The sequence below is a fragment of the Squalius cephalus genome (assembly GCF_949319135.1).
Source record: "Squalius cephalus genome assembly, chromosome: 2".
NCBI classification, from domain to species: Eukaryota; Metazoa; Chordata; class Actinopteri; order Cypriniformes; family Leuciscidae; genus Squalius; species Squalius cephalus.
The window spans coordinates 51,152,937-51,170,609 of NC_137123.1; the positions used below are offsets into that span (position 1 = coordinate 51,152,937).

The 17,673-nt window shown below is 38.3% G+C and overlaps 1 long non-coding RNA gene across 1 annotated transcript; it reads left to right on the forward strand.

Annotated features, from left to right (window-relative positions):
• The first annotated feature begins 10,712 nt into the window (after positions 1–10,712).
• LOC307153628 lies at positions 10,713–12,067 on the forward strand. Its single transcript, XR_013820181.1, has 3 exons — positions 10,713–11,290; positions 11,404–11,441; positions 11,746–12,067. It is a non-coding gene; the product is annotated as an uncharacterized lncRNA (long non-coding RNA).
• Positions 12,068–17,673: the final 5,606 nt, after the last annotated feature.

Genomic DNA, 17,673 nt, shown 5'->3' on the forward strand with positions numbered 1-17,673 from the left:
CAACCGCTCGACACTAATCGACTGTCTTTTTTACACACACACACACACACACACACACGCACACGCACACGCAAGCACGCACACACACACACACACACAGTTAAAACTTCTGCTGGTCTGCACAGTTGGGACTGGCACAGGTTTTGCTGAGGTCTTGGTGGACTTTTTGGATGCCTGGCAGGAGGCTTAATAAATCAGCTTGCTCTTTGCTGCCTCTTTTGTTTATCTTCTCTGATGCTCTGAGAGCAAAGCAATTCTGTGGACCGACCCAGAATTCTCACAAACCTTAATTTTCACTGTTTGGGTGTTTATCCAACAATGGGAACATACAATTCTATTTTGTATTTTTACATTAATGTAAGTAATGTTCTTAAACCAGCTATAAATCTCATTAAGCTAGTGTTTTAAGCATTTTTTGCACTTATTCCAAAATAATAGCTAAAGGCAGTAACAATGTAAGCAATATATTTTATTTGAGAACTGATGGTCAGCTGTTCTTTTTAATAGTCAACTTATTTTCGGATCATCAGTCAATCATGCTCGATAAACACTGGTCACAGACGAGAAAATGTACCTTTAAATTCACCAAGCTGATTGCTTACTAAAAACTCCTCACAGTCATCATGTTTCAGGTTATTTCAAGTTTGATTATGACATGACATAAAGTGGTGATATCTAAGTGGCTGAGCTATTTACTTTACTTACTTTTTAACTATAGTCTTTCCATTAATGCAATCATTTTGTTCATTCAGACTGATTCGCGAACACGGTACGAAAACAAGAGACGGGATTTATCGCGTGAACCAATTATAGTCAATCATAACCAATCACATTTAATCACAGTGTGATAAAGGCACTGTCCTCTCTCAAGTGACTTTCCCCCATTCATTCTCATTTAACCTCCACTAAACCCACCACTCTTTAGGGGGTCTGTAAAAAGTCAATGGGCTCAGGGTAGGCTAGGCACGAGAGAAGTGAACTTCCGCTGTAATATTATCTTCTGGTGATGCTGTTACACAGTGTTGCTTTAGAAAAACGATTGATTTATACACTTTTTATTGCCACTATTATTTTTTTTATTTTTTTTTTTGAGGCGGCACTTCGTCCCTTGATATATATATATATATATATATATATATACAGACCCTTTCCAAAAAATTAGAATATCATGGAAACGTTTATTTATTTCCATAATTCCATTCAAAACGTTAAACTTCCATAGATTATAGATTCAGGGCCCACAACTTAAACGATTTCAAGTATTTAGTTGTTTATTTGTACATAATTTGGGCTTCCAGCTCATAAAACCCACGAAAACAGGATTTCAAAAAATTTGAATATTACATGAAATCACACAGTAATTACACAGTGATACCATGGTCATTGAACCAGGTTTTGGTTATTTGGGCAGTGTGGGCAGGTGCAAATCCTGCTGGAAAATGAAGGAAGCATGAAGTGCTCTGAAAATGTCCTGGTAGACGGCTGCGTTGACTCTGGATTTAATAAAGCACAGTGGACCAAAGTCCTCTTTTCTGATGAGAGCAAATTTTGCATCTCATTTGGAAACCAATGTCCCAGAGTCTGGAGGAAGAATGGAGAGGCACACAATCCAAGATGCTTGAAGTCCAGTGTGAAGTTTCCACAGTCTGTGTTGGTTTGGGGAGCCATGTCATCGGCTGGTGTTGGTCCACTGTGCTGTCCACTCAACGCAGCCGTCTACCAGGACATTTTCAGAGCACTTCATGCTTCCTTCATTTTCCAGCAGGATTTGCACCTGCCCACACTGCCAAAATAACCAAAACCTGGTTCAATGACCATGGTATCACTGTGTAATTACTGTGTGATTTCATTTAATATTCAAATTTTTTGAAATCTTGTTTTCGTGGGTTTTATGAGCTGGAAGCCCAAATTATGTACAAATAAACAACTAAATACTTGAAATAATTTAAGTTGTGGGCCCTGAATCTATAATCTATGGAAGTTTAACGTTTTGAATGGAATTATAGAAATAAATAAACTTTTCCATGATATTCTAATTTTTTGGAAAGGGTCTGTATATATATATATATATATATATATAGTGTTTCCTGCAGTAAAGGAAACGCTGTACTTATTTAAAAAAAAAAAAAAAAAAAAAACAGTTCTTTAATAATCATTGCATTGCAAACAAACAGAGACAGTCCAACCTGCGGCTCTTCATTCATGATCAAACCAGGGTGAAACTATTAGTTTTTACCGACAGTTTGAGGATCAAATTGAGATAATGGTTTAGTCACAAGCTCTTTTTAATACTTTTCATTGGTTACATCTGCAAAACCCACATACAGATGTAAAGGGTGACCAATAATGGTGAAAAAAGACAAAATATAGAGAAATTAGGTTTTGATATATTGCTCCTAAATTTGCACTACACCAAAAAGTCACTTAAAAATCACTCACACTTAAAATCATATTCAATCACACTTAAAAATGTCTGAATGTCATTGAATTTGACACAGAATATCAAAGCAAAAGGCATCTGCAAAAAAAAAAAAAAAAATTATGGCAAAACGAATTTCCATTTTGGCGATGAATTTAAACTAATTACTTTTAGTGGATGCAATTTGCATCAAGTTCATACAGGTGATTTGTAACGAACAAATGTCTTTTTATGAAATGTTTAGCTTCAAAGTCTGTGTTTTGTCTTTAAAAATGTGCTTTGTCTGTGCCATTTCTTTAAAATAAATGGCAATGGTTGATATTTTGTCATATAATGGAAAGACTGTATATCTGTATATGAATCTTTATATGTTCGGCATATGTGTCCAAAAAACCTTTTGAAAATTAGCTTTTTGAGCAGTGTTGAGCGCCATTTTCTTCCCCTATGAATGTGTGTTTCATCAGGCTAACACAGCTTTTCTGAGCAAAATAACAGTGCAGGCATGCAAAGTGGATTAAGGGCATCAGCTTCTCGGTCTCTTTTCCTCCCTTTCATTTGTTGTCTTGTATTAAACTGTCACAAAGACAACGCAATTGCACCATGAGAAAGGAATGCATATCTTCATCTGTCGGCTTACACAGTGAAAAGACATGCACATGTACTCTGCTATATTTCTTTTCCCTCTGTATTTCTGTCTTTATATGTTTCTATTTTAGAGACAGTGTGCTTTATAATAGCACTCATTTGCTCACACAGTTTGAGCTCTTGTAGTCTACCTCAAACACTCTGTCCCCCCACACAATCTCTGATTAACCTATTCCTCACCAGGTGGAGATGTTATCAAGGTCTCTGCAAGGTTTCAGCTGCACCACAGTGCTCAGTTGCTAGGCCTGTGATGAAAGAAACAAACAGAGACAAGGTATTAGGCAAAGGGAAAAGAATGTGTTCGAGACATTCTGCAAATTTATTACAGTTTTTTTCAGTCGCTAACAAGCGTTTGTCCAACCAGTTGTCATATTTTCAAAACTCTAAACACAATTAGCACAGCATCGGTCTTTTGTGGCCATACCATTCACACATTTCATGTCGTTTTCACACAATATGCAGTCAGAGAACACATTTCCTCAATGCTTACATTTTCTTAACAGACAAGAAGAGCAGGCCCAGTGAGAGATGCAGTGAGAGGTGCAGGAGCAGTGAGAGGAGCAGGTGCAGTAAGAGGTGCAGGTGCAGTGAGAGGAGCAGGGCCAGGGAGAAGGAGAGGGCAAGGTAGAGGTGTAAGAATGCGTGGTGGTGGCATTCCAAGGGCTGCAAGAACAGTAGTCAGTGATGAAATTCGTGCCACTATCATTGACCATGTAATCAACCACGGTCTTTCACTAAGAGAGGCTGGTGAAAGAGTGCAGCCCAATTTGAGGCGGTCAACGGTTGCCTCCATTATACGCATCTTTCAACAAACCAACAGGTAAATATTGCATTTTACATGGACTGTTTCTATTCTCACTTGACATGTCAATAAGGTCATACAGTAATGCATATGTTGAATTTTTTGTCCCTCTAAAGAATGCAACATCTTCCACCCTCTGGGGGAAGAGGAAAGCTCCTCAATAATGATCAAGAGCTTGCCATTGTAGAAATGGTTGTTGCAAATAATGCAATAAAACTGCATGAAATTCAAACTAGAATTGTGGAGGACCATGAGATATTTGACAATATCGATAGCATCAGCCTCACAACCATTACGCAGACATTGTCCAAACACAGAGTGCGGATGAAGCAGCTCTACACTGTTCCCTTTGAGAGGAACAGTGAGAGAGGCAAGGAGCTACGACGACAATATGTCCAGGTATAGTGTATATTCAATTCAATGTCCAGTTCTATAAGCTTTGCACTTTGCAAGTAGGTAACCTACACAGTAATAGGTTACAGTACAGTGTGGTATACAGTAATGACTTTGTTTCAAAGAGTTATGGAATTGGAGGCCAACCAGGCCCCTCATGAATTCATATACATAGATGAGGCAGGATTCAATCTGGCCAAAAGGCGTCGACGTGGATGAAATGTAATTGAAAAAGGGCAACCGTTGATGTGCCAGGACAGAGAGGGGCAAACATTACCATGTGTGCAGCAATTGCAAATGCAGGATTACTCCTTCACAGATGTCAGGTTGGACCCTATAATACCGAGCGCCCCTTTGCCTTTCTCAATGATCTCCACCAGTGCCTGGTTCCAGAGCAGGATCAGGAGGGTGAAAACATGAGGACCTTTGTAATTACCTGGGACAATGTGGCTTTACCACCCAAGACTGGTAAGTCTCTTCCTTCCACCCTTTTCACCTTTCCTCAACCCCATAGAGGAGTTATTTTCTGCATGGAGGTGGAAGGTTTATGACCATCAGCCACATGACCAGATGTCCCTCCTTGAAGCCATGGATGCTGGCTGCAGGGACATCACAGTTCATGATTGCCAAGGGTGGATCTGACATACCAAGCGGTTTTATCCCAGGTGCATCGCCTTGGATAATATCAGATATGATGTTTTATTAACAAAGTTAATAAAGGGAGGAGCACGTTCAGATAATTAAACCTAATTAAACACATGTGGAGCACATTCAGACAATCAAACCTAATTAAACACGAGTGGACCACACTCTGTTAATCAACCCAATCAATGAGGTAAAAGGTGTATATATACAGCAAACTTACCACCGTTCGTTGACAGTTTAACAGCATCCCTCCACCACCCCATCTCCTCACTTCTAGTCCTAAATACTCTTACAACAACGGGGGAGTACTCTGGGTTCGGGCAAAATTTCCGAGCTCGGAGCCCTCCCCCGGACAGCACGCCAAATACGCATAATCTTTACTCTGTTTAATTGATGTAAGGGTGAACTCGTGAAGTGATGTTGATGAAAACATGTGGCCTAACCCTGAAGATCGCAGAGATTAGATACAGTAATTTTGTGCTTTTTTTAGTTCCCCTTTTTACTGGAATGCTTTTGAATGTGAACATTACTGTACATGTGGACATACAGTTCCCAACTAAGAAATTTAGTGTAAAAACGGTGGATTGCATGTTTTGCATGCAAATACCTGTAAAACTGAAACATAAAAGTCTATGCAGTTTTTGTAATGTCAACAATAGCCAGTATTTTGAAACCTGGTGTACTTTGATTGACTGCGTGTACCTTGTGAAGTGAAAACAAGTGTTATTCTTTGACAGAATAATTTTTGAGTCAGATTTCCAGTGTTTTGGTAAAGTTAGTGTGTGCAGAGAAAGATGTGTTCTATTTTGAAATGAAGAGTTAGTATATATATAACAAAATGTGTTTTTGAGAAGAAAATTATCCATTTGGCCAATTGTGTTTTGTAGGTGTGAGTCTGTGTTAAGAGTTTAGAAAAAGTATCTGAAGTATGGGTAAGCGCTTGTTAGCGATTGAAAAAACTGTAAAACAACTTTTCATAATCAAGACACATGAGAAAGCTATAAGTGTAGCTGTTTCTGTGAATTTGTAGATCAACTTGACTAAGTTCATTAAAGGGCCCCTATTATGGATTTTTGAAAATGACCTTTCATGTAGTGTGTAACATAGCTCTAAGTGAATGAAAACATCTTGCAAAGTTTTTAAATATCATTTAAATAATGCACCGTATATAAAGTTATTGTCTTTCAAAAGTAAGAGTCGACTTAAGTCAATTAAATTAATTGTTTTTCAAACGAGTCATATGCCGTTCCGTTGTGACGTCAAGACGAAACATTAGAATATTGCTCGCCCACTTATTGCACGTTCAGACACCAGGGAAAACTTGAACCTCAAACCAGCTGCTGATTCCTGTAGATGCTGGATAGCATCATGTTAAGACGGCGCTGTGCTCTATAATGTGAAAGTATAAAGCCAGTTTTGTTTCACTGCCCAAGGACGAGCATGTGAAGAATCAGAGTTAAAGTTAATCTTTACCACGATATCACAGCAGTACAATCCTAAACTTTTGCTGTGTTCCCTTTATTTTACTGAAGACTGCTTCTCAAATCTCGGAGTTCAATGCAGGATTCGCAAACCGCTTGCTCTTGAAAGATGGTGTTCAAAATACTTAGTTTTGATTTTATGGCTTCTGCTTCTGGCTAACTCACATTATTACTGTCTTACTTAAATTCTTCTGCTAATCAGTTGTGGGCCACAATTACCTAAAACTGTGTCTATTAATGTAGATTGTCGGTCATTCTCACTACTTTGAGGAAATATTTGTTTTACTAACGTTTATTTTACATCAGATCATTCACTCTAGAGCTCGTCTAATACATTGTATACATGCACTGTTATTGATACAGTTTCCACGTGTTCACCACAATATATTAGAAAAATACTTGATGGGCATGCACTTGTTAATGCTGATAGTGAGGAATTACAGTTGCAACATCTCATATAATGTACCTTGCGATGGAGGTTCGGGTTGATTAACAGTTCCTCCAATGTTTCATCATCGGATTCGCACTCGGATTGATATGGTAAAATCGACGTCATCATTCGTTACTGTGTGTTTAGTTTACGGTGTAGGAAGCCTCAGGACAAGCAAAGCTGACGTTGTTATGGCAATGGGCGGTTTTGTTTTTGACGCGCTGTTCATGGTAGGCCAATCACAACAGACTGAGCTGTCTGGCCAATCAGAGCAGAGTAGCTCGTGGAAAGGAGGGATTTAGAGAGATTGATTCATTTGACGAGTCGTTTGAGAGTCACTGAAAATGTAATGATGTGCAAATGTATATTATAAGGAAATTAAACAGTTTTTTTTTTTTTTACCTTTGATGTAAACATGTTGTAGGAGACTCCACAACAACATTAGGAAACTTTAAAATAGTATAATAGGGGCCCTTTAAAGGGTGTCCTCCGCTAATCGATATCCTTCCAGATCGTTCTCATTTACATTATTACGAATGTAATAATCTCTTTTAGGAAAGTAAGACTGGGGATCTGATATTGATTTCCATGCCAGATTATCAATGAGATTAGAGTGTACATTGCAGGAGAGGTTAGATTTTTCCAGGATGATCAAGAATAGCAAATCAGCACCTTTCATTAAAAAAAAAGTTTCTTTGCCAAACCATTCCAATTTCTGAGGCTACCAGTTTGTGGGCTCTTCCTCCAAAAGCCCAATTTAACCATTTAGGACTGATAAAAAATGCATACTATTTTGTCTAAAAATATAAAATATTAAACCGACTAGAAAAAAAAAACGAATAGTTTGAAATGCAACAAGAATTTAGTTTGTTATTAAAATAAAAAATAATCTAAATATAAAAATAGGAATTGAATATGCACAATTAAATATCCAATATAGACCAGGGCTATTTTAGTATTATTTATATACTATTATAGTTTGTATTCATATTTATATTTACAGTTCCCTTTCAGTCGCTCACGTTCGACGTAACGTCGACGTGACGACGTAATTGGGATCCCAATTATGTCGTCACGTCGACATTACGTCTCCCGTTCCCTCCTTCAGGGAACGAGGGTTACATCAGTAACCGAGACATTTTCATTTTAATGCTTGTTTAATTTTTAGTCATTTTGTTATTAGCTTTTTGTTTTGTTTTTATACATATTTCTAAACAGTTTTAATGCATTTTTTTTTTCAGTTTTTTTTTATTTTTAGTTTAGTATTTTTAGTTAATGATAATAACACTAATACCAATACAGATTAAAACATTTAATATCATCTCATAACCGATACGGTACTAATATAACATGCATCACCTCAAACATTTTAGCCTTATCAGAACATATTCAATAATAAACATCATCACCAAAACAAGCATATCATTTTTAATGATAGTAAAACACCTCTATTAGGGCTGAAAGTGGAATGTCAAAAATCAATGCTAAATTAAGTGAACCTGCCTAAAACACAGAAAATTGTTTTCCTAATTTTTCTTATACAGTAAAGTGCAATATTGTGCTATTTTTTGTAATAAAATATACAATACAACAAACAGCCAACCTGTTTCAATCTTGTAAATTAGATTGTAAATCAATCTAATATGTTATATATAAAGTACTTGAGCACATGCACTGGCAATATTCACACGCCTGAGACGATAGTTATATAATATATAAGATATAATATAATATATAGATATAATATAATAGTTAAATCCAGTGTCATGGTGGCTGGATATAAATTGCTTTGTGTCTGTCAAACAAGGACACTTGTAGAAATGGATTTGAGTGTTTGATTTATACAGAAGTGAGCTGTTGGCCAGTAACTGTAATTAAAAGTTATTAAAAGTTTTGCACCTACACGAAGTACTTGATACCACAGAAAAAAATTCAAGGCTCTACTGCAGGAAGCAATTAGAGCAAGCTGATTGAGAACGACTGGTGAGTCAGGATGTGTTTTTAAAGTAATTTAATTAGAAAGAAATAAGAACATCAGAGAACAGCCCTCATCTGCATCCAAGACAACCTTCACTCTCAGAGGAATGTGAGTTCAAACACAGCATAACTTTTAGCATTTTCAGCAAAGATGATTGACTTCAAGAAATTAGTTATTTTATGTAGCGCATGACCAATGCCAGTAAATAAGGTTTGTGAAGTATCAAGCTGTTACACTGAAAATTGTATAATGATGTCCATGCCATTTATTTTCCTGGTCAGAGATATTAAACAGCTACGACATGTGCATTTTTCACTGGTATCTGGTATGGGTAACGGGTGTCATGTTTGAAAATATTCAGTATGCTTGGGATTAAGAAGCAACCTATAAGCCACAACTTAGTTACAAGCACACACACCCACACACACAGTATTGTAATTGCTTCCTGCCTTAATCTGATGCCCCACTGCCTTGCTGTTCCATCCTCTGCATGACTACGTTCTTATCGACTCCAAAACACAACTGCCACACACGCCCAGGCACACAAACCAGGCTTAATTCTTAATGGATATAAATACAGAATGATAACATACTGTAGGACATTTGAGTGTTAGCATTTCCTGTAATGGTTTATGAAAGATTTGATATCACAAGGATTGTGTGGGAATAAAGTTTCTTTGAGCCTGTGTTTGTGTGAGTGTGTATTGGTAGTCCTGAATGATGAGCACAGAGCAAGGCCTTCAAAAAAAGTACAGCCTTGCGGATGATCTTCAGAAGCAATAAAGCAATCCTATTAACCTACTGCCCTTTAGTCATACAATCTCCTGATGCCCTGATACAGTCACTGCTTTCATTGTGTAATGCACAATTTGCACACTTCATACACACTCAAGCTTGAGCACTGTATTCAATTTTATGTTATTGTTACAAGAAATGTCCTTTTCCTGATGTGTACTCACATGTGGGTGTATATAAGGTGACAGTCAATTTAAAATGAGATTTTCAAGCCAAGGGAATGTGATGTTGGTGGTCAGAAAACTGCCACAAAAAGATTTCCAGATTGGTTGATAAGATCGGCGGTGATCCTGGCTCAGTTGTTTCTCTGGGCGAGATAACACACACACACACACACACACACACACACACACACGCCTATATACATTCTGTACAGAGGGACTGCAAATAGGTAGCTCAATGGCTAATGACACAATTTAAAATTAAAATCATAGTGATCAGGGGCCGTATTCACAAAGAATTTTAATTCACGAAGCATTTTAGCCCTAAAATAAGCACTTAAGCCTGGGACAGCTTACAGTCTTTTTTGGATTGCTTACACACTAAAATTAAAAGTAGTACACTATTAGCAAAACCTTACACTCAAGAAGCAAAACATCAGCCCATATTTGCACAACTATAAGCACATTGTCAACCTCACACTTGTTGCAAAACTACACACAGTGATTTGCAAAACACTAAACACACTTAACATCCATTACACACAAACATATATCATGAAGTCACTTCCTTGCAATACCAAAGCACTGACTGTCAAATTACCGCACCGTCAAACCAATTGGTTCAACACAGTCATCAGGTGTGCAAACACTTGTTTGCTTAATTGTAGACACACCAATCAGGTGTATAAGCACTATAAAAAGCAGCAGGTGAGTTCATCGGTCTTCAAGCACAATGGAAAGAGTCGGAGAAAGAGTAAGAGGAGGAGGAGGAGGAGGAGGAGGAGGAGGAGGAGGAGGAGGAGGAGGAGGAGGAAGAAGGGGAGGAAGAGGAATCAACAGAGGAGGAATCAACAGAGGAAGAGGAAGAGGAAGAGATGGAGGCCATGCTGGAGGTAGAGGAAGAGGAAGAGGAAGAGGAAGAGGAAAAGGAAGACAAGAAGGTGCTCAAAGAGGACCGAGTCTGACAAATGAGATCCGCGCAACACTGGTTGACCACGTTGTCAACCACGGCCTGACGCTGAGGGAGGCTGGACTGCGAGTACAGCCAAATTTAAGCCGATACACAGTGGCAAGTGTGATAAGAACATTTCGACTGGAAAATAGGTATTGTAAAAATATCATCATATCAAAAACATCTGCACGGTTTCAGTAACTGCTTACAGTACTGTATTCTATGCACTATCAGCACTTCTGTTACCTTTTCCTGTGAAATTACTGTACTATTGTATACTGTTTGTTTTTTTTCTACATAGGATTGAGGGTCAGGAACGACAAGGGGGAAGGCCTCCTATGTTCACAGAACAGTAAGAGAGGGAGATATTAAACATGGTTTTGGCCAACAATGCTATAACACTCAATCAGCTCCAAGCTAACATTGTCAATAACCACGCCAGTTTCAACGATATCCATCAGGTCTCAACATCAACACTGGCACGCATCCTAAAAAAAAAAAAAAACATATTCAAATGAAGCAAATTTATCGAGTGCCTTTCGAGCGCAATTCCGAAAGGGTGAAACGACTGCCGCATGATTATGCAGAGGTATGTATTCACTTTAGCAGTGTGATCTTGCATACTGTCTCATAATCTTGTACTGTAATATGTATACTAGATCTACACTGAACTACACAATTTTGCCTGACACTGTTCTTCAGAGAGTTTTACGAATGGATGGAGAGGAGATCCAGCATGAGTTCATTTACGTAGATGAGGCTGGGTTCCACCTGACGAGAACACGAAGGAGGGGAAGAAACATCATTGGCCACAGGGCTATAGTCAATATCCCAGGGCAACGTGGGGGTAATATAACACTCTGTGCAGCCATTACACAGAATGGGGTCCTCCACCGCCATGCCCATATGGGCCCTTACAACACAGCACTCATACTTGCATTCTTGGACCAATTGCACAACATAACAGCAGCAAATCAAATCGATCATATGCAATACATTGTTGTCTGGGACAATGTGTCTTTCCACCGCTCTGCTCTGGTTCAGAACTGGTTTCAGCAACATCCACATTTCACCGTCCTATATCTTCCACCATACTCTCCATTCCTCAACCCTATAGAAGAGTTTTTCTCAGCATGGCGGTGGAAGGTATATGATCTCCGTCTCCAGGCTGAGGTACCCCTCATCCAAGCCATGGAGGAGGCCTGTGACCAGATGGAGGTAGCAGCAATGCAAGGATGGATTCGTCATTCAAGACGTTTCTTTCCAAGGTGTCTTGCTAGTGACAACATTGCCTGCGATGTTGATGAAATTCTCTGGCCAGATCCAGCTAGGCGAAGAGACAATGTCTAGTTTTTTTTGTTTTTGTTTTTTTACAGTAAACTTACAGTACAATACGTTCTATAAAGTGACATTTTGTTACAGTATTATGAATCTCCATGTCAACATTTTGGGCATGTTGAGAAATAAATGAGTTTCTTCAGTCTGCAACATTGGTCTTGTGTAGTGTTTGGTGAATTTACATTATATTTGTACTTTGTTGATGGTAGCCTACTCTAATCATAGGGAAGTAGAAGTGCTAAAAGTGTTTTAGGTTTATCACAGCAGAGTGTAACTCGTGCAAACAGAACTAATTGTGTGTAGTGTTTTGAAAACACGGGCCCTGTTTTAAAATCGTGCTTAAGCAATCCAAAAAAACTCGAGAGGACTCCTAACTCACTAAGACCTATTCACAAACCGCTTTTTGTGGCATTTCACGTTGCGATGTTTTGAAATGCGTATGCGGCGGCTACAGGAGCTTCCAATCGCGAGGGAACAATTTTGCATTGTATGTTGCAAAAAAAATATGTTGCCACAGGTAAGTTTTTCCCAATGAGTCTGTGTTGGAAATATGAGATGTAACTGTAGGAAATGATGACCTTTCTTTTTCTTCTTTTCAGGTAACAGGTAAGTATAACACATTTAAAATAATGACCATAAACAGTATTCTTTTACAGGTCATTCTCTCTGGACAATTAAATTCAAATGCAGCATTTAAATGTATGTCCATAAGCCAGCAAATGTAATACATTTGAACATTTCTCTTCTATATTACACTTTTAAGCAACTCCAATAAACATCTGGATACCACTAAACGTGTCATACCATCACCATATGTATTCACTCAACACTTCGATTTGTCTTTACCATTTCACTTTGTCTATTTTAGATATAGTGAAGTTCGGTACAAAGAGATGAAACAAACATAAAAAAATATGATGGAATAACCAATTAATAGTGATTAACAGTCTCACTTGATGTAGGCATGCTCTTTTAACCCTTAGGAGTGTACATTTTTTAGATAAACCACCATTTTTTTCACCACGGTTCAACTTTTCCACATAACAAAATGGAGTGAGTAAACCCAATATAGCACATTATACAGCTCAACCTTGGAATTTGAACAAGATTACAAGGGGAATATAGTTGACTGTTTCACATCTCTTCCTTACACATCACATTTTTACAAGTATCATGAATTTTTAACGGTTTATTCAACTGGAAATTGAATCGACTGAATCGCAAATAAAATAATCATTTGAAAACTTGACAATCACTTTTAAACTGAACAGACATCTCATTTATGAAACTCTCAAGTATCAATACTGATGGATATTGGTCCATAAAAAATATTTTACATACCTGTAGGAAATTATGAAATTCACAGATTAGAGTCTGCAGCGTTGCCTATACAGTTGAGAAAGTTGAGACTTGAGTGAAACAAAAGGGATAACTCTGTCAAGTCATTTGAGCAATAAAAGAGCAACATCTGAGCAATAAAATATTTCTTTGGGTATCCGTCCTCCTTTTTTTAGCACTTTAAGCACTTCCTTTTTTCATCTCTCCAACCCTCCACCAGAGACAACAATGATATTTCTTATTTATTTTGTTCTCTCCACTCCCCTCTTCTTTTCATGTGTGCTACAGTGCTTGTCCTTGAGTTGAATTCTGTCAAACACGGCCTAGATTCGATTCCTATCCCAACAACACCCCCTCACACACACAAACACACCATTTGCATGCACAGTTCTGTCCTGGAATAACTTCCGATGTAACCTGGATGCTAAATAATTGAAAGAGATTTACGTGAAACAGCTGAACAAATGGGAATTTTTTTTAATAAAAAATAGGAAGACCTTGAAATCAACATGGAATCAAAACTGAGCCTATATGCTTTTAGTTATACAAATTCCTGATATGTGGTACCCAAACTCATGAGAAAATATAACAACTTGGGGTGGTGAGGTGGAGATTTTGTACGGAAACGTACAATTTTTAGAGGGAAAAAAGCACGAGGGTCCACCCTTAGACCATCAGTGGGGCATAAACAGATCATGCGAAAACAAACGATTTCATACCAATTCACCAAAACGTAAAATAGTTACATGGAAGTAAAATAGGGTTGTGAATACCATTTCATCAGACATTATAGGGGAACTATTAGTTCCTACTGGAGGTGTATGTGTGTGTATGTTTTCTAATCCACAATACAATTTTGTTCTCTTGATCACATGGGATGGAATTACTATTCACTAACTGTACACACATTATTACGATTTTTTTGCTGCTTGAAGAGAAGCATTTTGAGCAACTCAGACAAATATAACATTGTTGGAAGTCCCTCAGAGCCATATTGTTTACATTATTCTGTAAAATAAACTTATGAATGACTAACTTAAAGCGTATGGAACGTACTTTAACAACAACAAAAAAAAACCTTCGGTGCTAGGTTTAGTAATTAAAGAGTCACTGGTGCAGGAAATGATGATAGAACTAAACTATTAGAATAGACAACAAACAACTCTCACAGCAGTCAGAGAAGACGGAGGGCAAACTATAGTTATTTATCTTCTATTAGGTATTATTTTTATTTTTATTAAAGTTTATTAAAGGGCTCATGACATAGTTTTTGTTTTTGTTTTATTATGTTCCCTTAGGTGCAATTATAGTATTACTATAGTTTTTTTGACAAAAAACTTTAAAATTTTAGTGATTTATGACCTTTTCCCCTAGTTTCTCATCCTCTGATTCAAACAGTCTGTTTTGGGGGTGTTTCCCCTTTAAGAGTTCAGTGTTAACGCCCACTGTTATGATTGGCTAACATCATTGGCTAAAAGTAGTTACTTGCAGTTTGCGGGCCCAGAATAGTCTGGGCACGGCCTGATCTTTAAGCAAACGTTTTCTGGCAAAGCCAGCATCATACTACGATTTGTTCTCAAAACAGTCATCCTTGAAATGTGGAGAACACACGATTAAATTGACACTGCCGTGACTGGGACGTCCGCAAAAAATAAACTGCATCCATTTTTCCCTGATGTCTGGATCGTTCGGCAGCGTATTCAAACATTTTCAACAGCACATCTGCGTGGCATCACAATCTTTTTGTAAACAGACCCACTCACTGCACGTCGCTGAACACCTGTGGGCGTGACAACGATGCGATGATGCGAAATGAGGCATAGTTGTCTTGCGCTGGAGGCGGTCATATGCAAACGACCATATGACCAAGTGACGTCTTCGTACCGTGACGTCACTTCTTACCATGGATCCCCAATGAGCTGTAATTAGAGCTTGATTAAATAAATGCTTCGTTTATAATGGGGAGGACGGCTTAAGCTATGAAACTTGCAGGAAGTTTTAATGGTACAAAGACCTCTTATATACCAAAAGATCAAGGCAAATTTGGTTTCTCATGTCATGACCCCTTTAAAGACAGGCAGTGCCGTCGCAGGTGGGGTGCGAGGCCCTGTGCGAACTTGAAATGCGAGGCCCTGCTCTTTGATGTGGATGCTCAATTGCGCATGAATAACAGTCACATGGACGTAGCTGTTCTAGTTCTATTGCACGCATAATCTCGCTGCAATACGTTTTTATCAAGTAGAATAATACAGCATAATCATGCACATACTGTAGTCTCAGCTATGACTTTTTGCTATTTATTTCAGAGGAAAAAAAAAACAACGAGTGGCTTTACATCAAGTCAGCTCAGTCACTTTATTTTTGTCATCATGACAGTTTAAAAATAAATTAGGACACTTTTCATTCATAATATACATTAATTCATTACAACTATACACAACTAATTATTTAAAACACTGTATCCCTAATAAATGAGATGGACTCACCATGCGTAAATTACGCAGAAACTGATCACGTCAGAGTCACTTTCCTTGCCTTCATGGCCGCAAACTCAGCAATAAGATGTTTATAATCCAGTTTTGATGCAATGTCCTTTTCAATGGAAAGCAGGGCAAGCCCGCACAGTCTCTCCTGTGACATGGAGGTGCGCAAATAGTTTTTAATTAGTTTTAACTTTGAAAAGCTTCGCTTCGAAAAACTTCGCAATCTCACAGTTAGGGAAAGTTCCTTCAATCCCTTTGAGGTAACGAAGTGTTTTTATTGCAGTAGTTGTTCCCTTTGGGATTATCTCTCGTAGTATCCTCAACTCCTGGAAGAGGTCCACTGCATTTATATCCTGAGATTCAGACGTGCTCAGAGTATCACGCAGTGTCTTTGCAGGTCAGTCTCCTCCTTTTCACGCAGTTTGGTCAGATCAAAAACAAATGCAAACATGTTGCCAAACTCCTGAATTTGTTTAAAACGGGTATGGAAAGCAGTGAGGGCCTGGTCCACTATCACATTAAAATAGTACGTTATATACCTGCTCTGGGTCTGGAGTATATTCACTTTCATTTTCATCACGTTTGCGTTTCACTCGCCGTGTTGCTTTTATTGCAGGTTCAGTGTCCATATCAGAAGCAATCTCTGTTGCAGTAGCTTTTGCAGCCACAAATCCAGTGTCTCTGTATTTTTGCATGAAGTCAATTAATCCATCTAGCTGCGATAAGGCCACATCAAGCTGCATGTCCTTTGACTGGAGCATCTTACTGACGGTGTTCACGGCAAACAGAATATCATACCATATCACCATAGACATGATACATTCAAAGCTTTGCATTTCATTAGCAAGCGACTTTGCTTCACTTTTAATTTTGGGGTCGCTACAGTCCTCTGACACTTTGAGCAAAGCATCCTTAATATCACTTGATTGATAGCGTATTGCTTTTACACTCTCTACCCGACATTCCCACCTTGTTTCAGACAGAGGTTTTATCGTGAGATCCAGGACTTTTATTTGAGTATTTCCCATTGTTTAGGAGAGCCTGCGAATAAGGTATAAAGTCGTTGTACAATACCAAAAAATGACATTGCTTTTGGACAGCATTTTGCCATATCTCCCAGTGTTAAATTCAGGTTGTGGCAACCGCATGGCATGAAGTAAGCCCGGGGATTGAGACGCAGAATATGGGCTTGCACTCCCTGATTTTGTCCTTTCATATTCGCCCCGTTATCGTATCCTTGGCCCCGACAGTCATTTATGCTCAGTCCAAGGGCCTCTGATTCCGCCAAGAGTGCATTTGATAGTCCCTTTCCAGTTTGGTCGTTCACTGGGATGAAGTCAATGAAATGTTCTTCTACATTCACTTCTAATGATGTCATATTGATAAACGAAGAATCAGCGACATTTGTTCCTGATGGCTCATATCTGGTGTGCAATCAAGAATCACAGAGAAATATTTAGCTCTCTTCGTGTCATTCACAATAGAGTTTTTGACGTTTGTGGCCATAAGAGAAAATAACTCATTTTGGATCTGAGGTCCCAGATAATGTGTATGCGTTTCCTTATTTCTTATGCGTCTGACATGTTCTTGCATAGTGGGATCAAATTTGGAAATCATCTCTATTAATCCCAAAAATTTACCATTGTTCTCGTCATAAAGCTTTGCATTTGTTCCTCGAAATGCCAAGTTATGCTCAGACAAATATTGCACAGCTGCTAGAATGCGTGTTAAAACGTCCTGCCAGTGTGCCTTTTCTCTGTTTATCTCTCTTTGATGTGACTCGTCTATAGCAGTGTGTGTATCTAATCTTCGT